Source organism: Loxodonta africana, chromosome 10, assembly GCF_030014295.1.
Source record: "Loxodonta africana isolate mLoxAfr1 chromosome 10, mLoxAfr1.hap2, whole genome shotgun sequence".
NCBI classification, from domain to species: domain Eukaryota; kingdom Metazoa; phylum Chordata; class Mammalia; order Proboscidea; family Elephantidae; genus Loxodonta; species Loxodonta africana.
In genome coordinates this window covers 14966865-14980901 of record NC_087351.1, presented here as the reverse complement: position 1 = coordinate 14980901, position 14037 = coordinate 14966865, and the positions used below count along the sequence as shown (strand labels likewise).

Sequence of the window (14037 nt, the reverse complement as noted above, 5' to 3'; positions counted from 1 at the left end):
CACAACCAAATGCTTTGAAGGCCAGGGTAGCAGGGATTGGGATCTGGGGACCATGATTTCAGGGGGACACCTCGGTCAATTGGCATAACAAAGAAAACTTTCTGCATCCCATTTTGGTGAGAGGTGTTTGGGGTTTTAAACGCTAGCAAGTGGCCCTCTAAGATGCATCAGTTGGTCTCGACCCACCTGGAGCAAAGGAGAGTGAAGAACACCAAAGACATATGGTAAAGATGAACCCAACAGATGGAAAGGGCAACTTAAACCAGAGTCTACATCAGCCTGAGACCAGAAAAACTAGATGGTGCCCAGCTACCACTGATCACTGCCCTGACAGGGAACACAACAGAGAATCCCTGATGGAGCAGGAGAACGGTGGGATGCAGACCTCAATTTCTAGTAAAAAGACCACACTTAATGGTCTGACTGAGACTGGAGGGACCCTGGAGGTCATGGTCCCTGGCCCGTTTGTTAGCCTAAGATTGGAATCATCCCTGAAGCCAACTGTCCAGACAGGGATTGGACTGGACTATAAGATAGATTATGATGCTGGTGAGGAGTGAGCTTCTTGGCTCAAGTAGACACATGAGACTGTGTGGGCCACTCCTGTCTGGAGGTGAGATGAGAAGGAAAAGGGGGACAGAAGCTGATTGAATGGACACAGGGAATACAGGGTAGAGAGGAGGAACGCGCTGTCTCATTAGCGGGAGAGCAGCTAGGAGTACACAGCAAAGTGTGTGTAAGTTTTTGTATGAGAGACTGACTTGATTTGTAAACTTTCACTTAAAGCACAATAAATAAATTAAAAAAAAAAACGGTGGTCTCTTTAACACTAAATGGATTAGTAGATAAGGGGTAACTTTTATGAAGGGTAAGAGAGTACACAATACTGGGGAAGCCAGCACAACTTGTACCAGGCAAGGTCACAGAAGCTCCATAGACACATCCAAACTCCCTGAGGGACAGAATTACTAGGTTGAGGGCTGTGATGACCTTGGTCTTGGGGAACATCTAGCTTAATTGCATAACATAGTTTATAAAGAAAATGTTTTACATTCTACTTTGGTGAGTAGCGTCTGAAGACTTAAAAGCTTGTGAGCGACCATCTAAGATACTCCACTGGTCTCATCCTGTCGGGAGCAAGAGAGAATGAAGAAAACTAAAGACACAAGGGAAAGATTAGTCCAAAGGACTAATGGACCACAACTACCACAGCCTCTGCCAGACTGAGTCCAGTACAACTAGATGGTGCCCAGCTACCACCTCCGACTGCTCTGACAGGGATCACAATACAGGGTCTCAGACAGAGCTGGAAAAAAATGTAGAACAAAATCCTAACTCACAAAAAACAAAAACAGACTTACAGACTTACTGGCCTCACAGAGACTGGAGAAACTCCAAGAATATGGCCCTTGGACACCCTTTTAGCTCAGTAATGAAGTCACTCCTGAGGTTCATCTTTCAGCCAAAGATTAGACAGGTCCATAAAACAAAATGGGGCTAAAGGGGCACCCCAGCCCAGACACAAGGACTAGTAGGCAGGAGTGGATGGGAAAGCTGGTAATAGGCAACTCAAGGTTGAGAAGGGAGAGTGTTGACATGTCAACAGGGTTGTCAACCGATGTCACAAAACAGTATGTGTCCTGTTTAATGGGAAGCTAGTTTGCCCTGAAAACCTTCATCTAAAGTACAATAATTAAAAAAAAGAAGAAGAAGAAGAATGGTTTCTTTGAGCTGTGGTTGGTTGACCAGTTTGGGAGGGAGGGGTACTGAGGACCTTTCTAAAGGCAAAAGCCACTCCTGGAGTGCTTTAAAAAAAAAGTTACCTTGTCCAAATCGTGCAGTTTCATCTTCTCCAGTAGAGGGCGCCTCTAACTCTTTTACTGCCTTAGTTTCTTATAAGTTCCTTTTCCATTACTAATTTTTTCTTTTTTCCCCGGGCTTTTAAATTATCTAGTACGTTTTCGACTCTTCTGATTTTCTTTTAGAAAAAGGGAACATAAGCACAGTAGTTCTTATATATCAGGAAGTCAGTATAAATGCAAAAAACTGAGACTGTGCATAGCAAATCTCACTGCCATTTCATGTGAAAAACCGCAAGTGAACAATTAAGCATGAAAACTGAGGAATGGAAAAGTAAGCTTTCAACTCACAATCTTTTTTTTTTCTCTTTCTCTAAATTCTTTCAGTGCTTAGTATTTTCAGAACTTTTACAATTGAAGATTTTCTTTTGAGAAAATTATTGGCCTACCTTTTATTTGTAGAATCTGGGCACACTGACAGGTTTTATCGATATTCCAAAGAAATTCATCACTGCAAGAAGCAGGCAAAACTCATGAAAATGATGCAGCCCTGCCAGTCTCAGTCACGATAACTGCCACTGCATGTCTCTAGAGAGGTGACAGCACTAACGGGCAATTTAAATACTGCTTGGCAAGTGTTATGGGAAGCCCAGGGGACTATGGGAGCAGCTAGGAGGGGTACAAAGGCCCAGAAGCAAGAGAGAGCCCAGGAGCTAGTTGAGGGAAATGCAGTTAGGAAGTGCAGGCACAGACGGATGGCTAGGGAAGGCTTGTTGGTGGGGACGACCCCTAAGCTGAGATCTGAAGGAGGAGTAGGAGGCCCCCAGGGAAGCACAGGATGGAAGGAGGTAGGGAGCGGAGGGCAGCGTGTTCCAGCAAGAGGAGAAGGGACAGCATCTGCACAGGTCTTGGGGAGGGAGAGCAGGGCCTAGTCAGTGTCTCAAGAGTATTTTAGAAAAGTCCCTTAGGGGTTCTTAACCTTTTTTTGTGAAAATGTACTTCTATGGCAGTCTGGTGAAGCCTATGGACTCCTTCTCAGAATACTGTTTTAAGATGCATAAAATCAAGTATATTAGAACACAAAGGCAACCAATTATATTGAAATAAAGTTTTCAAAATATTTTTAAAAATCTGTGATTTAATCGCTAGCAAGCAGCCATCTAAGATGCATCGATTGTTCTCAACCCACCTGGATCAAAGGAGAATGAAGAACACCAAGGACACAAGGTAATTACGAGCCCAAGAGACAGAAAGGGCCACATGAACCAGAGACTACATCATCCTGAGACCAGAAGAACTGGATGGCGCCGGCTACAACCGATGACTGCCCTGACAGGGAACACAACAGAGAACCCCTGAGGGAGCAGGAGAACAGTGGGATTCAGACCCCAAATTCTCATAAAAAGACCACATTTAAAGGTCTGACTGAGACTGGAAGGACCCTGGTGGTCATGGCCCCCAGACCGTCTGTTGGCCCAGGACAGGAACCATTCCTGAAGCTAACTCTTCAGACATGGATTGGACTGGACAATGGGTTGGAGACGGATGCTGGTGAGGAGTGAGCTTCTTGGATCAGGTGGACACTTGAGACTATGGTGGCATCTCCTGCCTGGAGGGGAGGTGAGAGGGTAGAGGGGGTTAGAAGCTGGTGAAATGGACACGAAAAGAGGGAGTGGAGGGAGAGAGCGGGCTGTCTCATTAGGGGGGAAGTAATTCGGAGTATGTAGCAAGGTGTATATAAGTTTTTATGTGAGAGACTGACTTGATTTGTAAACTTTCACTTAAAGCACAATAAAAATTACTTTAAAAAATCTGTGATTTACTGATATATGTACTTCTTATGAATGCATAGCATTACAAGATCTAATGGCAGGTCTAATAACTATCATAATTTCAAAGTAGTAATGGATGTGATGGAAACCCTGGTGGTGTAGTAGTTAAGAGCTACAGCTGCTAACCAAAACGTTGGCAATTCAAATCCACCGGGCAGTCCTTGGAAACTCAATGGGGCAGTTCTACTCTGTCCGGTAGGGTTGCTATGAGTCAGAATCGACTCAAGGGCAGTGGGTTTGGTTTAATTTTTTTTTGGTGGCACAGTAGTTAAGCACTGAAGCTGTTAACCAAGAGGTTGGCAGTTCAGATCCACCAGCCTCTCCTTGGAAACCCTATGGGGCAGTTCTACTCTGTCCTATAGGGTCGCTATGAGTTGGAATTGACCAAACATTAACTTTTTTTTTTTTTTTTGGTAATGAACATAATGGAGTTCTGAGTGGTATAAATGGTTAATGTGCTCAACTGCTGACCAAAAAGTTGGAGGTTCTACTAACTAAAAAGTTGGTGGTTCAAGTCCACCCAGAGGTGCTTTGGAAGACCTAGCAATCTACTTCCAAAAAATCAGCCATTGAAAACCCTGTGGAGCACAGTTCTACTTTAACACACACAGTCTGACTCTAGCTCAACAGCAACTGGTTTGGATGAGCATAAAGCAATGGCTGTAATGTGATATAAAAATATCTGTCATTTTTATGGGCTACAAAATCACAGGTGAGGTTAATATTACCGGAGTTTGTTGTTAACCTTTGTTGAAGGAAATGTTAACTTCCAATTAAAGATCAGTGAAAATAAAGATGAAAATTTTTTCCCTACCAAATAGCCCACTGAATTCCACCCATAGACCCCTTGAGAACGTGTAGAATCTGGATAGAAACTCTTCTTAGCAGCAGGGTGGAGAATGGTTTGGAGAGCAAGGCTGAAGTCAGGTGCTCTGGTGACACAAAGCCCTCACTGACATTAACACTCCCAAGGGATGTGGGTCTAAGAGAGGAGCCAGTAGGGCAGGGAGAGCAGGGGCCAGGCCCTCCACACTCAGTGTGGCAAACCTTGCCCTAGAGCGTGCCAGGTGCTGCGTTCTGGGGTTGAGCCTGTGAGGTGTGGACAGCCTCGGTGGGGAGAGGACTTGTCAATCATTACTGCAAGGGGATTGATGAGGCTGTTTATTAATCTCTAGCATGTATAGACTGGTAGTTAAGAGTCACCAGAGTCTGACAGACTTAGGTTCTTAAATTAGGAGCTGTATAACCTTAAAAAACAAAACAAAACTGTTGCCGTCTTGTTGATTCCAACTCATAGCGACCCTATAAGACAGAGTAGAACTGCCCCATAGAGTTTCCAAGGAGCACCTGGTGGATTCAAACCACTGGCCTTTGAGTTAGCGGCCATAGCTCTTAACCGCTATGCACCAGAGTTTTCTGTATAATCTTGGGCAAGTTAATCTTTCAGTTTTCTCATCTGTAAAATGGAGTAATAAAAATATCTGTTTTGCTCACAGGAGTCCCTGGGTGGTGCAAAGAGTTAATGTGCTTAGCTGCTGAGAGGTTAGAGGTTCGTGGGTTTGAGTGCATCCAGAGGCACACAGAAGAAAGCCTTGGCAAACTACTTTAGAAAAATCAGCCATTGAAAACCCTATGGAATCACACAAGGACAAACATTGAATGATTCCACTTTTATAAGAAGACAAGAATAAATATATATACAGAGACCAATGTTCATTGGTGGTTACCACGGATGGGTGGAGTGGGGAAGGGGACTCACTCTCTAGATCATACCGATTGCTGTCAAGTCATAGTGACCCTACAGGACAGCGTAGAACTGCCCCATAGGATTTCCAGGGAGCGGCTGGGGGATTTGGAATGCCGACCTTTTGGTTAGCAACCAAGCTCTTAACCACTGTGCCACCAGGACTCCCTTTAGATCATACATACTTGTTATTTTTAGTGATAGGAAAAGTAGCACCAAATGTGGATGTAATAAGCACAGCTTGAACCAAAGTAAACGATGCCACAAGAAGCCCACAAGAGAAAAAGATATTTGCACTAAAGAATATGACATATATAATTTGGCAAGAACACCAACAATAACCAAAAAATGAGTGTATGGTCACATATGTAGACACATAGGCAATACATGTGTATGGGCAGGTACACGTGTATACATATGTGTGCACAGATAGAAGTATCTGTATGTACACGTACATACAGATATGTATGTGCACACATATATATTCATAGAGGACGCAGTCACAGATACTTCTCAGACATAACCAAACACCTTGCCAGACTGGTTTTGAATTTGAAGGCTTAGTTGTCTCATGAGACAACTTAGTCAATTGGCATAATATAGTTCACAAAGTTCATGTTCTGCATCCTAGTGAGTTGAGTAGTGTCTGGGATCTTAAAAGCTTTTGAGCAGCTGTCTAAGATACAACTATTGGTCTCTACTTGTCAGGAGCAAAAGAGATAGAAGGAAACCAAAGTCGCATAAGAAACTATTCTACAGAGCTAATAGCCTACATGACTATGGCCTCATCTACCCCGAGGCAGAAGAACTAGATGGTGCCCAGCTACCATTACCAGCCGTTGTGGTCAGGACTACAATAGATGGACCCTGATAGAACACGAGAAAAAAGTGAACAGAACTCAAATTCTTAAAAAATTCAGACTTACTGGACCAGTTGAGACTACAGAACTGAGACTATTGCCCTGAGATATTATTTAAACGTTAAACTAAAACTCTCCTATGAGGTCACCTTTTAGTGGAATAACAGACTGGCACACAAAATAAAGGATATTGCCCATGAGTATCATGTGATCTGTCTTGGAAGAAGTACAACCAGAAGCAAGGATGGCAAGACTGCATCTTACATACTTAGAAAATGTTGTCAGAAGGGATCAGTCCACGGAGAAGAACATCATACTTGGTAAAGTACAGGGTCAGCAGAAAAGAGGAAGACCCTCAACGTGATGGATTGACACAGTGGCTGCAACAATGGGCTCAAGCATAACAACAGTTATGAGGATGGCGCAGGATCAGGCAGTGTTTCATTCTGTTGTACTTGGGTCGCTGCGAGTCTGAACCAACTCAATGGCACCTAACATCAACAACCCATGTGTACAATGCTCTATTAAAAAACCGTCTATATGTGACCGAAAGGTCAACGATTACTGTAAAGGAAAAATGAGAAGATAAGGGGACAGCGAAACTGGAGTACTGGAAATGAAACAACCAAAATGCAATTAAAGAGAATGTTGACACATTGTGAAAAATGTAACTAATGTTACTGAACAACTTGTGTAGAAATTGTCAAATGGGAACCTAATTTACTGTGTAAATTTTCACTGAAAACACACACACACAAATACTAAAAAAAAAATGAAAGAAAGAAAACCCTATGGAGCATAGTTCTCCGACACACATGGGGTTGCCCTGAGTCAGAATTGACTCCACGGCAACCAATAACTGGTGTCATGATCACAAGGTTATGGTAAGGCTAAAGTGATACAATTCATATAAAATGTGTGGATAAATAAAAGTTGTTAAATGTGAGTTGAATGAATCTGCCTGATGACCTTCCAGGAGGGAAATCTCTCTAATCTTTTTCAGGTCCCTGTTGCTCCCTTTTTGGTTTAAAGGGAAGGATCACACTTTCCTCTCTGCAAAGGTAGCCATGCTTCAGGTCTTCGGTCTCTGGCTTTTAGATATTACCAAGGTTCCACACATTTTCAACATCTTTTAACGTTTCTCAATGTATACATTTCTTGAGCAACTGACGTTTGCTGGGGTCTGCAAGAGAATTCTGAATACTCTGTCTCGCAGGAGTTTTCAGGTGAAATGATATTTCCTAACGAGGACAGGTTATTTTAAAACTCATGAGTAAGAGCCGATAATAATTGAAGCTGGTCAATCAGGAACTAGATTACTTGAGGTGGGAGTCGATTAGCATTCCAATATACTGAATGGTAATAACGGTGGAATTCTGTGCATTGTTATTTACTTCATACGAAAATAAATTAAATCCAGTACAGACATTTTACGATTCCCGGGAAGTCTTTCCTTCCTGTTCTTTCTCTGTGAAATCAGAACGCTTTAAAAGCTGCTTTTCTAATTTCTCAAAACTGAGGTTAATAATACTAGATTAAATTGACCCGTAAATCATAACTGGAATAAGCAGTAGTTTCTACTCCGCAACTTATTTTTTTGTTTAAATCTGAGGCAAAAAGCTTCCTTCGACGAGGATGGGATTCGAACCCACGCGTGCAGAGCACAATGGATTAGCAGTCCATCGCCTTAACCACTCGGCCACCTCGTCCCAGAAGCCTACACCTTCTTGGTGGCTATAGGGAGTAATACTAGGGGGATGTGACGCATTATTATGGAAGCTGCCATTTTGTACGGAAGCAAAGGTTCGACAATTTCTACAGCAGACCATCGAAAGAAGATGGCCGCTCCCGTGATGAGGGAGTCTGCAACGTGAAGGAGGAAAGGAAAACTATGTAGAAAATGAGATAAACCTGAAGGAAATAAAATCGGCACAGAGGCTGGAAAGTTTGGTTAAAGAAGTCTTAGGAATGGGGTTGGTCTGGAGCCTAAGGGGCGGAGCCGACACGTAGAGCTCTTTTGCGCATGCGCATCTCTGGGCGGTTAGATTTGAATTCGTTACTGGGGAAGTCTGGGCGTTGTGAGGTGACGTCGAGAGGGAGCTGTGAGCTCCCTCAGAGGAGCGCGGGGAATCCAAATAAGTCAGGAGAATTTGTCAAGCAGGCGGGCTGCGGCAGGTAAGGAAGAAGATTATTTGTTTTGGGGCTCCTGGGAGGGGTTTGGGTTTTGTCTGAGCGATTGGAATGCCTCCTGGAGGTGGGGGACACTCCCTCAGCCTGGCGGCCTCGGAAAGCCTTGGGCCCTGACTAGGCACCTCTGCCCCTTTCCTCACCCCGCTCACCGCGGCCTGCACGTTGTGCCACCACCTTCTTTCCTAGGGCTTCACGCATACATGGGTTCCTCCAGCCGCCTCGGATTGCTTGTCGGTCTCCCTCTCCGCGCCCGGCCCGCCCCGCCATCTTCTGTCAGGGCTCTGGAACTCGTTGTCGCTTCTCTGCCACTCTTTCCTTAGGGCACGTACGGCTCTTTGTATTGCTGATCCTATCTTTTCTTAGCTGTAAATGAAGTTACAGCAATACGTCGTCTTAATCTCTCGGCTCGTAATGATTTATTTACAGTTCTCGTTGGAGTGTTTAGCAGCACTTAACAGGAAGTAACCAATAAAGCCAATGTTGGTAAGCCAAAATTGGTTTTAAAAATTTCGTGCTGTTTATATCAATATTAGAGTTTGAGGAAGGGAGAGTATTTGCTGTTGGAATTTTACAGATAGGCTTATTAGGCTTTAACAGAGATAAAAGATACAGAATGAAGACCACAGCAGAAGCTTATTGTAGATATTAGAATTGAAGTTTTCATTGGAGCAATCGAACTCCACAGATATTTACTGGGTTCCTTGTTGTCTTGTGCTAGGGCTAGGAACTGATGATGCAGGGGAGCTTTCAGTCCAGAAAGGAAAATAACATACACAACTATCATACAAGATAGAATATAAAGGATTATATTGTTATTGCTAGGTGCTGTTGAGTCGGTTCCCACTCATAGCGACCTTGTGAACAACAGAATGAAACCCTGCCAAATCCTGCGCCATCCTCACAATAGTTGCTATACTTGAGCTCATTGTTGCAGCCCCTGTGTCAGTCCATCCCTTTGAGGGTCCTCCTCATTTTCGCTGACCCTCTACTTTACCAAGCATGTTGTCCTTCTCCAGGGGGTGGTCCCTCCTGATAAAGTGTCCAAAGTACATGCTTCTAAAGAGCATTTTGGCTGGATTATAAGGTATTCTAAAGTGGTATGGGAGCACAGAGAAGGGAGAGCTTGTTTGATGCTTTTGGTAATGGAGACTAAAGGGGCTTCATGGGGAGGGTGGCGTTTGATGTGGACTTGAAGAGTAGAATGACTTACAGAGTTGAGGGATTAAGGCCAATGCGCGTCATGTGCAGCCACTGCCCACCTGTCACTGGAGGCTTGTGTGTTGCTATCATGCTGAACATGTTTCAGCAGAGCTTCTGGACTAAGATGGACTAGGAACAAAGGCCTAGTAATTTACATCTGAAAATCATCTAATGAAAATCCTATGGATCACAATAGTTCAGTCCACAACAGGTCATAGCAATGGTGCCGGTCTAGGCAGTGTTTCATTCAGCTGTGCATGAGATCTCCGTGGGAGAGGGGAGCAACTACAAAGCAGCTAATGACAACAACAGCAACAGTTTTGGTAATTAAAGATTGGTTTCAAAACAGTATAATTCTTCTTGACCATGTGAATGGCTGGAAATGTTTGCAAGATGACAAATAGATATAAATTGAATAAAAATGTTTTGAGTGATAGTATTAATGATGTGTTTGATGCTAAATAAGAGACTATGGGGAAAATTTTATTTTCACATACAGAAAAATGAAGCAGGATCCATGCCTCACACCATACACAAAAACAGATTCAAAATGGATTAAGGACCTAAATGTTGAAACTAAAGCCATAAAATTCTTAGATGAAAAAGCAGGAGCAATGCTGTCAGGCCTAGCTTTTAACAAAGGATTATCTAATAACAAAAAGGCAAATAGCAAAAAACTAAATCAATGGGACTTTGTAAAAATTAAAAACTTTTGTTCGTCAAAAGACTTTGCCAAAAAAGTGAAAAGACAATCTACGGATTGGGAGAATATCTTTGGAAACCATATATTCGATAAGAATCTAACAACCAAAAAATATAAAACTTTGATAGCTTAACATCAAAAAGACAAATAACCCAATCATAAAAAGGACAAAGGACTTGAGTAGACATTTTACCAAAGAGGACATTCAAATGGCCACCAAACACATGAAAAGATGCTTAGTGTCATTAGCCATCAGAGAGATGCAAGTCAAGACCACAATGAGATAACATTTCATTCCCACTCAGATAGTTAAATGGAAACCCTGGTAGTGCAGTGGTTAAGTGCTAAGACTGCTAACCAAAGGTCAGCAGTTCGAACCCCCAAGGCGCTCCTTGGAAATCCTGTGGGGCAGTTCTATTCTGTCCTGTAGAGTCGCTATAAGTCAGAATTGACTCGATGGCAATGGGTTTTAGGACGGCTAAGATTAAAAAATAAATAATAAATATTGATGAAGATGTGGGGAAATTGGAACCCTTATCTATTGCTGGTGGGAATGGAAAATGGTACAGCTATTGTGGAAACAAGTGTGGCCATTGCTCAAAAAACTAAAAATAAAACTACCATTTGACCCATCAATTCCACTTCTAGACATATACCCAAAAGACTTGAAAGCAGAGACTCAAACAGAGACTTGTACACCAATATTCATTGCAGCACTATTCACAATAGCCATAAAGTGAAAACAACCTAAATGCCATCAACAGACGACTGGATAAACAAAATATGGTACATGCATACAATGGAATACTACTCAGCCAGTAGGAGAAATAGAGTCTTAATAAATGCTACAATAGGGATGGAGCTGGAAAATATCATGCTCAGTGAAATAAATCAATCACAAAAGGACAAATATTGTATGACCTCACTTGTATAAAAAGACAAGAAAAGACAAATGCATAGAGAACAAAGTTTATAAGTGGCTATTGGGGGTAGAAGAGAGGGGGAAAAGGGGTTAACAGTGGCGGAAAAATTGCATTGATTAAGGGTAGGGTTCCACAGCTGATTGTAATTGCTGTCAATTAGCTGCACACTAAAAAAGTTGAATTGGTATGTGATAGATATATTTACTACAACAACAACAAAAAAGGAGTTGCTGCTGAGGCTGCTTATATACAATCAAAAACCTCATGGGATTTGGTTTCTTGGTTTGAAGGTTTAGGGTCATGGTTTCATGGCACATCCCAGTTAATTGGCCTAATAACATGTTTAGTGCTTTGGTTCTACCTCCTAGCTTGAAGCAGAGACTCTGGGGTCCTAAAAGCTTGCAAGCGGCCATCCAAGGCACAACAGTTGGTCTCTATTCACCTGGAACAACAGAAGAAGACAGTGAGGAATAGGAAAAGGATATGGAATGTGTAGCTAATTACCTCAGTGAACAACTGCCTCCTTTGCCTTGAGACCAGAAGAAATGGATGGTGCCTGGCTACCGTTACGGAACATTTTGATCGAAGATTCCATAGAAGAATCCTGATGAAAAGGGGAAAAATGGGGAACAAATTTCAAATTCTTATGGACTCCAGACTTCCCAGAGCCCTGATGGTTAGATGAACCCCTGAAACTATTTCCCTGACATAATCTTCAAACCTTAAACCAAAAATATTCCCTGAAGTTTTCCTAAAACCAAACAATAGTTTAGCTTTACTAGTAAAAATGTCTGTCTTGAGCATTATGCTCTTTTAAGAACTATCGTTAGGGGACCAAATTGACAATAGCAACTTGAAAGATTAGATAGGAACCTTACGGGACAGTGGATTTATGTTAATGGGGGAGGAATAACTCAGAAAAGGAGGGTGAGAATGGTTATACAACTCAGTATCACTAAATGGTACATGTAGAAACTGTTGAATTAGTGTATGTTTTTCTGTGCATATTCTCAATAACAACAACATAAAATTATTTTTAAAAAAAGACTGAAAGATTCTGACTCTAGGTATTAATAATAAGATAGCGCTGTCCAATAGACCCTCCTGTGACAATGGAAATGTTTTATGTCTAGACTGTCCAGCTTGATACCCATTAGCCACATGTGACTACTGAGCACTTGAAATGTGGCTATTATGACTGAGGAACTGGATTTTTCATTTTATTTCATTTTAATTAAACTTAAGTAGATATCATATTGGACAGGACAGGTCTAGAGCCTCTATCAGTGAATACAATGGAAAATACTGACTTTAGATACTGGTAACCTAAAAGTAGGAGTCGGCAAACGAAGATCCAGATAGTAAATATTTCAGACTTTGCGACTACATGGTCTTTGTCACATATCTTTGTTGTTTGTTTTTTGCAGCCTGTTAAAAATGCAAAAGCCAATCTTAGCTTAAGGGCCAATTTGGCCCAGTGGTGGTAGTTTGCAGACCTCCGGATTATTTACACAGAGGTACCCAAACTTTCATGGTTTATGGTACCCTTAGGCCAAAGAAATACCTAACAGTTCTACTTATTAGTTAGTTATTAAACAGCTCTACTTATTAAATAATAAGTATTTTTGTCCTAGTCATTAATGGCTATTTGAAAAAATAATACACATAAATCAAAGGAAAAAGTAATATGTTTAGATAGTCACAAGCTAATGGAATGTGTGCCTATTGGACACTTCACTCCTTCCCAAACCGTAGAATCAGATTGGACACTGCCACCCTCATTTACTGTACCATATCGATAAAAAGTATTTGCTTTTTATCACAGCAATGCCAAAAATCAGCTTACTAATGATGTCATCAAAATGAATGTTATGTGAATGGGCATTATTTTGAGCCAGTAGTTCACACACTGCCTGACAGATGTCAGGAACTGCCACGTTCCTCTCAAAAACTTAAAATATCCCTGGACACCTCTGGGAGTTTGCTGCCCTGCCCCTGGGTACCAGGCACACAGTTTTGGAACTAATCAATGTGGCAATAACCAAGGGTTTAACCATAATAGAATATTAAAAAAAAAAAGGGACTCCAGAATAATCTTTCAATCTCATTAGTGAATTTCCAACTTGTTTGCAGTTTAGACAAGAATGATAATTATATCTCAAATAGCAGAAATATTTATGTGATCTTGAGTTGATGGTATTTAATATTTTTATTTGTAAACTTCGAATATATGCAGAGTTTGAAAATATTTCCAAATTTTTTTTTGTTGTTAGGTGCTGTCAAGTCGGTTCCGACTCATAGCCACGCTTTGTACCACAGAATGAGACACTCCCCACTCCTGCACCACCCTCATGATTGTTGTTATGCTTGAGCCCATTGTTGCAGCCCCTGTGTCAATCCATCTCATTGAGGGTCTTCCTCTTTTGCACTGACCCTCAACTTTACCAAGCATGATGTCCTTACTTTGTACATTCTGTGTTCCTATTATTAATGGATGTTTGCAGCTGTTTCTTCTCATTTTGAGTCATACAGCGTCAGCAAATGGAAGTCCTGAAAGCTTGACTTCATCCACGTCATTAAGGTCGACTCTACTTTGAGGAGGTAGCTCTTCCCCAGTCGTCTTTTGAGTGCCTTCCAACCTGAGGGGCTCATCTTCTGGCACTATATCAGACAGTGTTCCACTGCTATTCATAAGGTTTTCACTGGCTAATTTTTTTTTCAGAAGACTTCCAGGTCCTTCTTCCTAGTCTGTCTTAGCCTGGAAGCTCAGCTGAAACCTGTCCACC

The 14037-nt window shown here is 41.9% G+C and overlaps 1 protein-coding gene and 1 non-coding gene across 2 annotated transcripts in view; one reads left to right on the top strand and one right to left on the bottom strand.

Annotated features, from left to right (window-relative positions):
• Positions 1-7499: 7499 nt before the first annotated feature.
• The window catches only part of KNL1 (kinetochore scaffold 1), a 60485-nt gene continuing 53947 nt past the window's right edge, over positions 7500-14037 (top strand). Inside the window, exon 1 of the mRNA XM_010598347.3 lies at positions 7500-8410. The gene's annotated coding sequence lies outside the window, so the exon portion shown is untranslated. The remainder of the gene's footprint in view (positions 8411-14037) is intronic.
• TRNAS-GCU (transfer RNA serine (anticodon GCU)) lies at positions 7863-7944 on the bottom strand. The gene has a single exon. It is a non-coding gene; the product is annotated as a tRNA-Ser (tRNA).